Raw genomic sequence first — 13,413 nt, forward strand, 5'->3', positions numbered from 1 at the left:
GACAACTAGTAAAAAGATAATTGTCATAACCACTAGATTAATTACTCATTTTATAAAAAAATTATGATGCATCAACATATGAGAAAGATTCAATGTTTCAATTCAATACACTCATCAAGATTAGATGCTTGAAATGGGATGACTGTTATGTGATTTAGCGATTTCATTTTCATCTATTATGTGTCAGGTGCTGTTGCATAACTCTTTATTTGTCAAGGCCTTTGCATTGATGCATTGGGCATTGTTAAAACAAAAAATGCTCAGTATGATAGTATTTATGAATTTGCATGATATTAGAAGTTATTTAACTCTAAGAATTATTTTGCCCATAAATTTTTATTTTTCGTTGAAATCCTCATTATGTTTCAATGTTTCATCTAATCTTTTAGGTTTTTGACTGATATCAGGTGCCATAAATTTTAAATTTTCTTTTAGCCATGCACTGCTATAGTGCTATTAAGTATTGGTTGATCAGTTTATAATACTTTTTCTATTGGATTTTCTATTTTGATAGTTTTTGATTTATACTGTAATTTGATATTAAGTAGTTCTTTTGAGTAATTTATAATATTATTTATGCAAATTGTTTTACTGATGTTTGAATCTAAAATGGATGAAAATGAGACTATGGAACATATAAGGAATGAAGGTGACAAAAATGAAGATAATTCTGAAATTGATTGTGACAAAAGTTTTAAGAAAAGATCTTGGGTATGGACTCATTTTATCAAGGAAAGAAAATCTGATGGATCAATAGCTATATGCAAATATTATAAAAAGGTATTAAGTGGTAGTACAAAAGGAGGAATAAGTCATCTTAACTGGCATCCTGAAAATATTTGCAAGAAATATCAAAAGAATCCAGCTAATCAAATGTTGATAGTAGCAAGTTCAAAAGATTCGGTGAAGTCTTTTAAATTCAATCAAGAAGAGAGTAGAAAATTGCTTGCAAAATTTATCATATGTGCCGATCTTCCATTTTATATTATTGAGCATCCTATTTTTTCAAATTTTATGAGATCTGTTCTGTCGTTGTTTAATATTATTGGTCGTAAGTGAAAGGAAAAATCACCTTTTTCTTTGTAGGATCTTCCAGATTTCATCAAATCTGAGATGGAATAATTTTTAAAAAAATTATCCTATATTTATTTTAGATCTAAATCTCTAGATCTAATTTTATTATCTAATATTAATTTTAAAATAAATCTAAATATATGAGGAAATATGAAATACCTCAAGGGTAATCTGATTATCCTATAGATTATCGCAGCAAGCCTGAGGTTCTAATTTAGCCATGCAATCGCCTGGCCTCTACCAGTATCCACTCAGATAGGACCTAGATCATCTTCTCCTCACAAATCTCTATTCCAAAAATTAAAACTAAATATGATTAGAAAGATCTTCAAAGTCTTTCTGAAGTTGGAGCAGCAGCCTGTCGAAGAAGTCCTACAGCCTTCCTGTTCAAGGCATCACCACACCTTAGACCTTTGCCAGATGGACGTCCAACTTTTTGGACATGAAGAGGAGAGTGAGAGCTACAGATGAGATGTGGAAAAGAGGAAAGGGGCAGCAGCTTTGATGGGTTTTGTACAATCACATGAAACCCTAGGCACAGACAGGGTTTATATAGACCCTGCCGCGCTGCGCAGTGCCACATCATTTGATCAATCAAAAAATTCTAATAAATCCAAAAAAATTTTGATTGGTGGAGTGATGTCATCTGATCACATCAGATAAGAACTCTACCCTCTCTCCAAGAGTTGGCACCAACTTTGGATAAGCACAAAGGAAGGTTGGCGCCAACAAGTCCATGTTGATCAAGACTCTCCATCCTTATCCACTTGGGGCGCCCACTTAATCCAATTGAGTTCACGCCATAATCTGATTATGGCACCCAATTTAATGTGGATTTAGCATGTGGACATTCCAAAAAAATCCTTCAATGAGCTCTTGCAAAGTGGCCTTCAGTTTAAGACTCATATGTCAACATTTGACAGATGTCCTAAAATGAAAATGGCAGGTGACATGAATTAGCAGGTGTTGTCTTAAATTCATCTCATGAATTAAGATAAGATTTTTTTGAGCTAGACAAACTTTATTTAGACTGAGAGAAACCTTCTCAAGGTTCTCTGGGTGAGTCAAATCATATTTGGCTCAGTCGAGATAGAAAAGATTACATGAGAAGAAAGTTAGGCTCAATCGTGTGCTAGCACGATTTCTTTGAACCTAGTTGGATCTAATCCAAATTAATTGGGTTAGCCCAATTGATGATATCTAGATCCTAACCCTTATTAGTGTGATCTAGTTAGGTTCAATTCCATATGATAATGAGACATGTCGTGATCTCATCATCGACATCATCGAAACTCCTTTCGATGGACCAGAACTCTTCTGATTCATACAATTAGAATGATTGATCATCAAAATCATTCTAATTGCTCTCAAAATCCACCAGTGACACCTAGCAGTATATGGTGGCAACCCATCAGAACTGAAGATGAACCTCTTCGTGTAGCTACCTGTGTGATTGAGTTCCTCTATCATGAATCCCAACTGAATTAGGGTTAAGGTGAACTTGTCAAACCCAACATCAGTCATATGAATCAATCGATCGATCCGAGTCTGATGTGAAACTCCAATGAAAAACTCTTTTTCATTATTTCACTCTATCATAGCTATAGACTTAAGGACTCGATCTTTCAATCATTATAGGACTACTCCTTTCATCTACCGAGGTTGATAGATCCCATCTTGGTGTGATCTGGTTCCTACAATGAATATGCTATAGCCAACATACACCTCAGGGTTCTGAATGGCTAGGAGACCAAGTTATGATGTAGTCAAACTATAACACACTCAAGATGAACTGTCGATGCACCTTAGGTCAAAGAACTAGACACACAACTGCGGTATCGAGCTAGTCATCGACGAGAAGCTAGACTTTTTTATGACTACTCGATATGGTCACACTCAGTACTCTCATTCTCAATGAATATCTGTACTCTCACTTCGGTGTCTCCACATCATAGACTCAAGACACATCTACCCTAAGGAAGCGATCGTACACCATCTATTGATTTATAGTCAAAATTATAAATTTATCCTTAGATTTGTACAAGAATGTGTCAGCCAATCTGGCATCTAGGGCACACATCTAACAAACTCCCACCTGACCTAATGCCAATTGGCTACATATCTAAGTCCCATCTTCTCAAGGTGGGCTTCGATCTTTTGCTGGCCTAATGGCTTTGTCAGTGGGTCTGCCATATTATCTGTGGAGTCGACTCTCTTAACCTCGACATAATCATTTTCGAGGTAATCACGGATCGATGGAATCATCGCTCGATGTGCTTGAACTTCTGGTGAGATCTTGGCTCTTTAGCTAAGGCTATGGTGCCATTATTGTCACAGTAAAGAGGGATGACATCCGATGACATCATTCCAAGCTTTGTGGTAAACTTTTTATACCAGAATACCTCCTTCGCAGCTTCTGATGCAGCAATATACTCTGCCTCCATGTGGAATCAGCAATCACCGTCTGTTTGGAACTCTTCCAGCTAACTGCACCACCATTGCAAATGAACAGACTCCCAGATGTCGACTTTCAATCATCTATATCAGACATAAAGTCTGAGTCTGTATATCCCTAAATCTGGAGTTCTCCATTCTCAAAGACTAGAAACATATCTTTAGTTCTTCTCAAGTACTTAAGGATACATTTCACAGAAGTCCAGTGCTCTTCGCCTGGATTCGACTGATATTTGCTTGTGACACTCACAGCATGGGCTATATCAGGTCGTGTACATAGCATGGCATACATGAGGCTCCCTATTACCGACGTATAAGGGATTTTGCTCATGCATTCAATCTCCTCAGGTGTGCTAGGGCACATCTTCTTGGAAAGATGAATGTCATGTCTAAAAGGTACTAAACCTCTTTTGGAGTTTTCCATGCTAAACCTTTTTAGCACCTCCTCTATGTACATCTTCTGTGAAAGTCCTAGCATCCTATTTGGTCTATCTCTATAGACCATAATACCTAGTATAAAGGATACCTCTCTTAGATCTTTCATAGAGAACTCCTTAGACAACCATACTTTGACTGAGGTCAACATGAGAATGTCATTCTCAATTAGGAGGATGTCATCTACGTACAATACGAGGAGAACAACTGCGCTCCCACTGTCCTTTTTGAACATACATAGTTCCTCCTCATTCTTGATGAAACCAAATATTTTGATCACATCATTGAAATGAGTATTCTAGCTCTGAGATGCTTGCTTAAGTCTATAAATGGATCTTTGCAGCTTGCAGACCTTGTGATCATCATCACTGGATGTGAAACCAATTGGCTATTCCATATAGATATCTTCCTCAAGATGTCCATTTAAGAATGCCGTTTTCACATCCATCTGCCATATTTCATAATCGAAATAGGCTGCAATAGCAAGCAATGTGCGGATGGATTTTAGCATGGCTATGGGTGAGAAGGTATCCTGATAGTCAATGCATTCGCGTTGACTATAACCTTTCGCTATGAGCCTATCCTTGACTGTCTCCATATTTTCATCTGCACCTATTTTTCTCTTGAAGATCCATTTACACCTAATAGGTACAATACCTTCAGGTGGATCTACCAAGGTCCAGACTTGGTTTGAGTGCATCGAGTCAATTTCTGATCTCATTGCCTCAAACCATTTCTCGGAGTTGATATCTGATATCACCTCATCATAGGTCTTGGGATCATCACCATGAGTCTGATTTTTTGTGACGAACATTTCCTCTATATCTTCTTGTATAGTACCTAAGTACCTTTCAGGAGGATAGAAAACCCTAGTCGATTTTTTAGGTGGAACAGGTTGTGTTAGGACTGGTTCTAATTGATTGAGTTCCTCAGGTTCTTTAGCTCGTTGCTCTTGGGAGACATTCTTCTTGAGCTTAATTATTCTTCCGATGCCACCATCTTGAATAAACTATTTTTCAAGAAAAATAGCATTTCGACTCACAATCACATTGTGGTCTTTCGAAATATAGAAATAGTGTCCTAATGACTCTTTAGGATATCCTATAAATCGAGCTCTAAAAGATCTAAACTCTAACTTATTCGCCTGCTGTCTCTTGACATGAGCCGAACAACTCCAAATTCTAAGATGATTCAGACTTGACTTCTTACCATGTCATATCTCATATGATGTGGTAGGAATGATTTTAGATGGAATCCTATTCAATACATATATTGCTGTCATGAGATAATGTCTTCAAAGAAACTCAAGGAGGTCCATGAAGCTCATCATGGAATGGATCATATCTAATAGGGTCCGATTTCTCTGTTTTGAAACCCCATTGAGTTATGACGTTCCAGGTGGAGTCCATTGAGAGACTATGCCATTATCCTTAAGATAGTCTAGAAAATCTTGATTAAGATATTCACCTCTTCGATCTGATCGAAGAACCTTAATGGGCTTTCCTGTTTGTTTTTCTACTTCATGTATGAATTCTTTGAACCTTTCAAAGGCTTCAGACTTGTGTTTCATGAGAAATACATACCCGTACCTAAACATATCATCGGTAAAGATAATGAAGTAGACATAGTTGCCTCTAGCTGGCACATCAAATGGGCCACACACATCCGTATGTACTAGGACAAGTAGGTCTATGGCCCTTTCCCCATATCCCACAAAAGGGAGTTTGGTCATTTTGCCTTGAAGGCATGATTCACAAACTGGATATGACTCGAAAGTCAACGGACTCAACAGTCCGAATTTCTCCAATTTGTTAACCCTGTCTTCTGCTATATGACCTAGCCTTAAGTGCCACAGATACCTATCATTTAGACTATCTCTAGGCCTTTTAATTCCCATGGCATCCACATTTTGCTCGATATTAAATACAGATACATCAATATGTAGCTGATAGAGACCGTTAATAAGAAAATCATTTGCAACTTTATTATTTTCATAAAATATGTTACAATGGTCCTTATGAAAGCTAATCACATAGCCTTCTTATGCTAAACATGAAACAGAAATCAAATTCCTGCTTACTGCAGGCACATAATAACAATCTCTAAGAACTAAATCTAATCCTAATGGTAATCGCAGAGGGTAGGTTCCCACGGCCACAGCAGCAACTCTTGCTCCATTTTCGATGTGTAGGATCATCTCTCCATCCCTCAGCATCCTGTTTTCCTCAAGACCCTGCATAGAAGTGCACAAATGAGCACTAGAACCAGAGTCAAGCACCCAATTGGATACAAAAGAAATCTTAAGATTAGATTCTAAAATGAGCATACCTTTAGAAGGACCATCCTTCTTATTCTTCACGGTGGTCAGGTACAGAGGACAGTTTCGCTTCCAATGGCTGTCTGATTGATAGTGAAAATATTTTTTCTTTTCAGCAGCCTTCTTCTTCGATTCTATCTTCTTCTTCTTCCCATCCACCTTCTGCTTCTTCGCAGACTTCTTTTTCTTTCCAAAAAACTTTCTCTTGGAAGAAGTCTGCTCCACAGTAAGATCTGAGCCTTTTGAACCCTTCATAGAAAGCTCAGCCATAACCAACATATTCATTAACACAGCCAAGGTACACTACATCTTATGCATATGAAAGTTCATGATGAACTGACCATATGCATCAGACAAGGACTGAAGGATCACATCAGTCTAAAAATCCTTATCTAAGATGACACCGAGCTTCTCAAGCTCCTCAAGATCCTTGATCATTGTCAAACAATGATCTTGGACTGACTGCCCATCATGCATTTTAGTCATAAAAAGTTTTTGGCAGACTTGATACTTGGCTGTGTGACTTTGTTCACCAGACAACTCTTGTAGGTGAGCCAACATTTGGTGGGTAGTCAAAATATTCTCATGTTGGCCTGCAAGTCATCAGACATTGCACCCAACATGTAGTACCTTGCTTTGTTATCATCATTCATCCATTTTTTCAGAGATGCTCTCTGTTCAGCAGTCGGACGTGTTGGCATGGCAGGTGGGTCCTGGTCAAGATATGAGTCAATTTTTTGAAATTCAGAATAATTCTGTAGTTTCTCAACCAGTCTTTGAAATTGGGTCCAGTCAATCTATGGGTGTCTAGTATTTTGGTCAGGGGGTTTGAGGTAGACATGTTTTCTGTAGAGAGTCAAAAGTTTCTAGTTAGATTTTGTAATCAGACTTAACCAATTTATTTAGGAGTTTCATTTTTAAACAAATTAGGCTCCCACTATTTTCTCAGATCCCTACACTCCCTTGGTAGAGATGTAAAAATCTCCGTGATCAGTGATTTCTAGTGGGTGGTGCAGTCTCACCGACTGGCTCATCACCTCACCTAACAGTTATTGGTGATGGATCAACCGATGAGTGGACAACTCTTATCCAATGATTGTCTAATCATAGTGCATCCAAAACTTGGTCTCTAATTCATGAAGCTCACCGTGCCCAAAATATTGCTCCAATCCTTAGTTAAGTCAAACCCACCATTTACACGAACTAGATTCCTGATTGGATCCCTCACCGTATCCGAAATATTAAGCCCAACCCATCCTCTAATTCGTAGCATCCAATGCCTAATGGACATGGTTGCATCTTTTCGATGCAACTGAGCCACTGTAACCAGCCGAGAACAATCAACCTCGGGAAGGGCCTGCACATCCACAATGGTGGAAGACCTAGACTTAATATTTTTTTAGGGAGATTTGATTTAGGTCTCTTTAAACTTGGCTTGACATAGTCATAACAATTATGACTAACCTAGTGGCATGGGTTAGCTCGAATTGTTAGCCACCTCTAATCAAAACTGGATCGACACATATGGCCAGGTAAGTGAGACCGGTGGAAGGGATATGCCATTAACTCGACAAGAATGCATTCGAGTCGAGTAGCTCCCAATTAAAAACCAGTCGGTCACATCTGCCCAACTTACCTTAGACACCAAATTGTCGAACCAGAACTAATTGGATTAGCCTACAATCCAGGCTCTAACCACTAAGCCAAATTAGGTCTTAACTTGATCGAGTCACATCTAAATATGATTCGACCTTGACCCAGACCTAATCTCATTAGGCTGGTCAATTATTAGCTTTCATGATCCTGCCTAACCAACTGTTGATTCGGTTTGATCAACCGCTAGACCTAATTGAGCTACCCAAGCCCAAACCCAATTTTATGAAAATAACTTAGATTTGAAATTCTCAATTTTAGACCTAATTGAATTTTATAAGCTTAATTCATTAATTAAGTCTTGGGTTCATAAATAAAATATGTAAAATAAATCCTAAGATTTCAGGATCTAGAGTTTTGCAGAAAAGTAAGTTTGATTTCTGATTAAGGATGAACGTGCAGCACCCCTACATGCCATAAGAACACCCCATTGAATGGGAGGAGAGGGTCTTAAACCCTACTTTATTCTTATGACCAGATGGCCATGAGGAACACCTTAATCAGAAATATAAATTTAACTACAAAACTAGTTAGATCTAAATTTACATATCACATATACAATTTAAGATCTAACTAATACATGCTTTGCATACATCTCATGTATCAAAAATTTATCTAATTAACATGCTTTTAGATTTAGTACATCACATATAATATCTGAAAAATAAAATTTAAATTGAACTATTTAACATAAAATTTATTTTAGACAGTTACTAGAACAATTCTATAACTAGTCTAGGCATGCAACAGATCAATCTTATGTATTATCTAAATTTTTATTTTTTATTTTTGATCTGAATATAATATTTATATCATAAAAAAATAAAGAATAAATTAGATCTAAATTATATTTTAATTTTATTAAAACATAAACTTACAAGACTATTCATAGATCAAAGCTATTCCTAGTCTAGTCATGCATCTCATGCATGTTAGATCTTTTCAGATTTAATTTTAAATATTTTAATTTTAGATCCTATCATATTTGATGTGACATCTAAAATTTTTTAATATCAAATAAATTAAAATTAAAATCAGATCTAAATTAGATCTAAAATTGAGCCATGAACCTGGCTCTGATACCAGTTGAAAGGAAAAACCACCTTTTTTCTTGTAGGATCTTCCATATTTCATCAAATTTGGGATGGAATAATTTTTAAAAAAAATTATCCTATATTTATTTCAGATTTAAATCTCTAGATCTAATTTTATTATCTGATATTAATTCTAAAATAAATCTAAAAGTATGAGGAAACATGAAATACCTCAAGGGTAATCTGATTACCCTATAGATGATCGCAGCAAGCCTGAAGTTCTAATTTAGCCACACAATCGTCTGGCCTCTACCAGTATCCACTCAAGTAGGACCTGGATCATCTTCTCCTCATGAATCTCTACTCTAAAAATCAAAGCTAAATCTGATTAGAAAGATCTTCAAAATCTTCCTGAAGTTGGAGCAGCAACCTGTCGAAGAAGTCCTGCAGCCTTCCTGTTCAAGGCATCACCACGCCTTAGACCTTTGCCAGATGGATGTCCAACTCCTTGGATGTGAAGAGAAGAGTGAGAGCTATATATGGGACATGGAGAAGAGAAAAGGGGTGGCAGCTTTAATGGGTTTTGTGCAATCACATGAAACCCTAGGCGCAGACAGGGTTCATATAGACCCTGCTGTGCTGCGCAGTGCCACATCATTTGACCAATCAAAAAATTCCAATAAATTTAGAAAAATTTTGATTGATGGAATGATGTCATCTAATCACATCAGATAAGAACCCCACCATTTCTCCAAGAGTTGGCACCAACTTTGGATAAGCACAAAGGAAGGTTGGCACCAACAAGTCCATGTTGATCAAGACTCTCCATCCTTATCCACTTGGGGCACCCACTTAATCCAATTGGGTTCACGCCATAATCTGATTATGGTACCCAATTTAATATGAATTTGGCATGTGGACATTCCACAAAAATCCTCCAATGAGCTCTTGCCAAGTGGCTTTCATTTTAAGACCCATATGTCAACATTTGACAAATGTCCTAAAATAAAAATGGCAGGTGACATGAATTAGCAGGTGTTGTCTTAAATTCATCTCATGAATTAAGATAAGACTTTTCTAAGCTGGACAAGCTTTATTTAGACTAAGAAAAACTTTCTCAAGATTCTCTGGGTGAGTCAAATCATATTTGGCTCAGTCGAGATAGAAAAGATTACACGAGGAGAAAGTTAGGCTCAATCGTGTGCTAGCACAATTTCTTTGAACATAATTGGATCTAATTCAAATTAATTAGGCTAGCCCAATTGATGACATCTAGATCCTAACTCTTGTTAGTGTGACCCAGTTAGGTTCAATTTCATATGGTAATGAGACATGTCGTGATCTCATCATCAACATCATCAAAACTCATTTCGATGGACCAGAACTCTTCTGATTCATACAATTAGAATGATCGATCATCAAAATCATTCTAATTGCTCCTAAAATCCACCAGTGACACCTAGTAGTATATGGTGGCAACCCTCAGAGCTGAAGATGAACCTCTCGGTGTAGCTACCTGTGTGATTGAGTTCCTCTATCATGAGTTCCGACTGAATTAGGGTTAAGGTAAACTCGTCAAATCCAACATTAGTCATATGAATCAATCGATCGATCCGAGTCCGATGTGAAACTCCAATGGAAAACTCTTTTTCATTATTTCACTCTGCCATGGCCATGAATTTAAGGACTCGATCTTTCGATCATCTTAGGACTACTCTTCTCATCTACCGAGGTTGATAGATTCCATCTTGGTGTGATCTGGTTCCTATAATGAATATGCTACAGCCAACATACATCTCAAGATTTTGAATGGCTAGAAGATCGAGTTATGGTATAGTCAAACTATAACACACTCAAGATGAACTGTCGATGCACCTCAGGTCAAAGAACTAGACACACAACTGCAGCATCGAGCTAGTCATCGATGAGAAGGTAGACTTCCTTATGACTGCTCGATATGGTCACACTCAGTACTCTCATTCTGAACGAATACCTGTACTCTCACTTCGGTGTCTCCACACCATAGACTCAAGACACATCTACCCTAAGAAAGTGATCATACACCAACCTTTCGGATCGATCACCATCCTCGTGATGATCCTATGGTCAGGAGCTGTTTATGAGTTAGTTATGTAAATTCATGCCTTAAATTTTCAACTCTTGAAAATATGAATTGACATCTCTACTAACTCAAAGGATGTATCACAGACACAATGTACATAATGTGATAGAAGAATAATCTATTTATTGATTTATAGTTAAAATTATAAATTTACCCTTAGATTTGTATAGGAATGTGTTAGCCAATCTGACATTTAGGGCACACATCTAACAGTAAGATAGTAAGAAATGACTGTATAGCTTTATACCAAGTAGAAAGAAAAAAATTATTTGATACATTTAAGAAATTAAGTTTTCGAGTTAGTTTCACTACTGATATTTGGACATCAAATCAAAAAATTGGTTATATTTCTCTCACGGCATATTATATTGATTCTGACTTTATTCTGCATAAGAAGATAATTAGTTTTAAGAAACTACCATAGCCTTATACAAGTTTTGCAATTGAAGATGCTATTGGAAAGTGCCTTCTTGAATGGGAACTAGATTCTAAAATATGTGCTATTACTTTAGATAATTGCTCCACAAATGATGCTGTAATTAGAAGAATTCAAGATTATTTTTCTTACGAAATGTTATTTAATGGAGAGTATAATCATATTAGATGCTATGCACATATATTTAACATTATGGTTCAGGATGGGATAAAAATAATTCATGAAGCTATTGAATGCATAAGAGAGATTATTAGATATGTATCTGCATCTCCATCTCAAATGCAAGGATTTAATGAAATTACACAACATATGAGACTTCTTGTTAAAAAAGGGCTCAATTTGGATGTTGCTACAAGATAAAATTCCACTTACGAAATGTTGACTGATGTAATTACTTATAAAGATATTTTTATTAGAATGCAACTGAGCATTCATGCATATGTCCTAGCAATGATGAATGGAAACAAGCTGATGTAATTCTTAAATTTTTAAAAGACTTTCTAGATGCCACTAAAATATTTTTTGGTTATAAGTATCCCACATCTAATTTCTACATAAAAGAAGTTTGGAGAATTAGGGCTTTATTGATGAATGGGAGTGTTGATATCAATGATAATTATGATATACTAAAGTAGTTGACAAATGAGATGCAAAAGAAGTTCAACAAATATTGGTCTCAATGCAATATTTTATTGGTCATAGCTTCTATTTTGGATCTGAGGTCAAAGTTGATATTTATAGAGTTTTATTATCAAATGGCATTTGATGTAAAAAAGAGCAAGAAGAAGATTGATGATATTCGTGCTTGCCTTTATAAATTTTATAATGAGTATGCAAATGCAACAAGAGTGCAGCTTTCTATAGGTTCAAGTGAGCTAACAGCTGGTTTTGATGGATAAAAAGATATAAATTTAGTTTCTTCTTTTAATTTGAGTAAAATAAAATTTGGCATGGATTTTGTTCAGTTTAGAAATCAAAGTTCTTCGAAAAGGCCAAAGAGATCAGAGCTAGATAGTTATTTGGATGATGATGTACTTTTTGATTTGAGAGCAAACAATTTGATATCTTGGCATGGTGGAAGAGCAATGTAGTAGTTTATCCTATATTATCGAGAATGGTAAGAGATATTCTCGCTATTCTAATCTCTACTGTTTCATCAGAATCGGCATTCAGCACTAATGGTAGAGTTGTAGATCAGTATCGGAGTTGATTGAGCCCATCTACTGTTGAAACCTTAGTTTGTACTCAAGATTAGCTTCGTGAAAAATATGATGAAGGTATATAAATATTTTAAATTTATATTATATTTTTTATTTGCTTATAGTATTTATATTTTAAAAATTTATGATTGATATATATGTTAACAGTTACAAGTAACTTAATTGCGGATGATGGCACCCCAGAGCAAGCCAAGCAGTAAAGTTGGAACATAGATGTAATATTATGTAAGCATCTTTAAAATTTATTTCAATCTATATGAAGTTATAGATTTTTGTATTTAAATTTCTTCATCTTCTAATTATTTAGTTTATTTTAAATGCAGTTTTTCATGATAATGAATGAATGATGATGGAGGGTGCTTCTTGTATTTTGGTATGGGCTCATCAATCTCTTTCTTTTAAATAATTAAAAATTGGTGTGTGACAAGTGTCAAACGAGATGGGCACTAATGATTGATCTCATTGCCAAATCAGCTCAGTAAGTAGATTTTTTTTTGGGCACTAATGAGGCTATTCCATATGAATTGGCTGTTATTTTGCAAGAAGACTGTAGTGGGAAAATTAGGGAAAGAAGATTGTAGTAACATTGTAACAAGAAGATCTACATGCAGATTTTGTTCAAACTGCTACTTACTTGGGATTCTTTATTTTGGATGATTTTTGAAGTA

At 36.0% G+C, this 13,413-nt stretch overlaps 1 pseudogene; it reads left to right on the forward strand.

The window, feature by feature from the left end:
* Positions 1–594: 594 nt before the first annotated feature.
* On the forward strand, positions 595–12,945 carry LOC140852844 (zinc finger BED domain-containing protein RICESLEEPER 1-like; annotated as a pseudogene).
* The last annotated feature ends 468 nt before the right edge of the window (positions 12,946–13,413 follow it).

Source organism: Elaeis guineensis, chromosome 12, assembly GCF_000442705.2.
Source record: "Elaeis guineensis isolate ETL-2024a chromosome 12, EG11, whole genome shotgun sequence".
Taxonomy (NCBI): Eukaryota; Viridiplantae; Streptophyta; class Magnoliopsida; order Arecales; family Arecaceae; genus Elaeis; species Elaeis guineensis.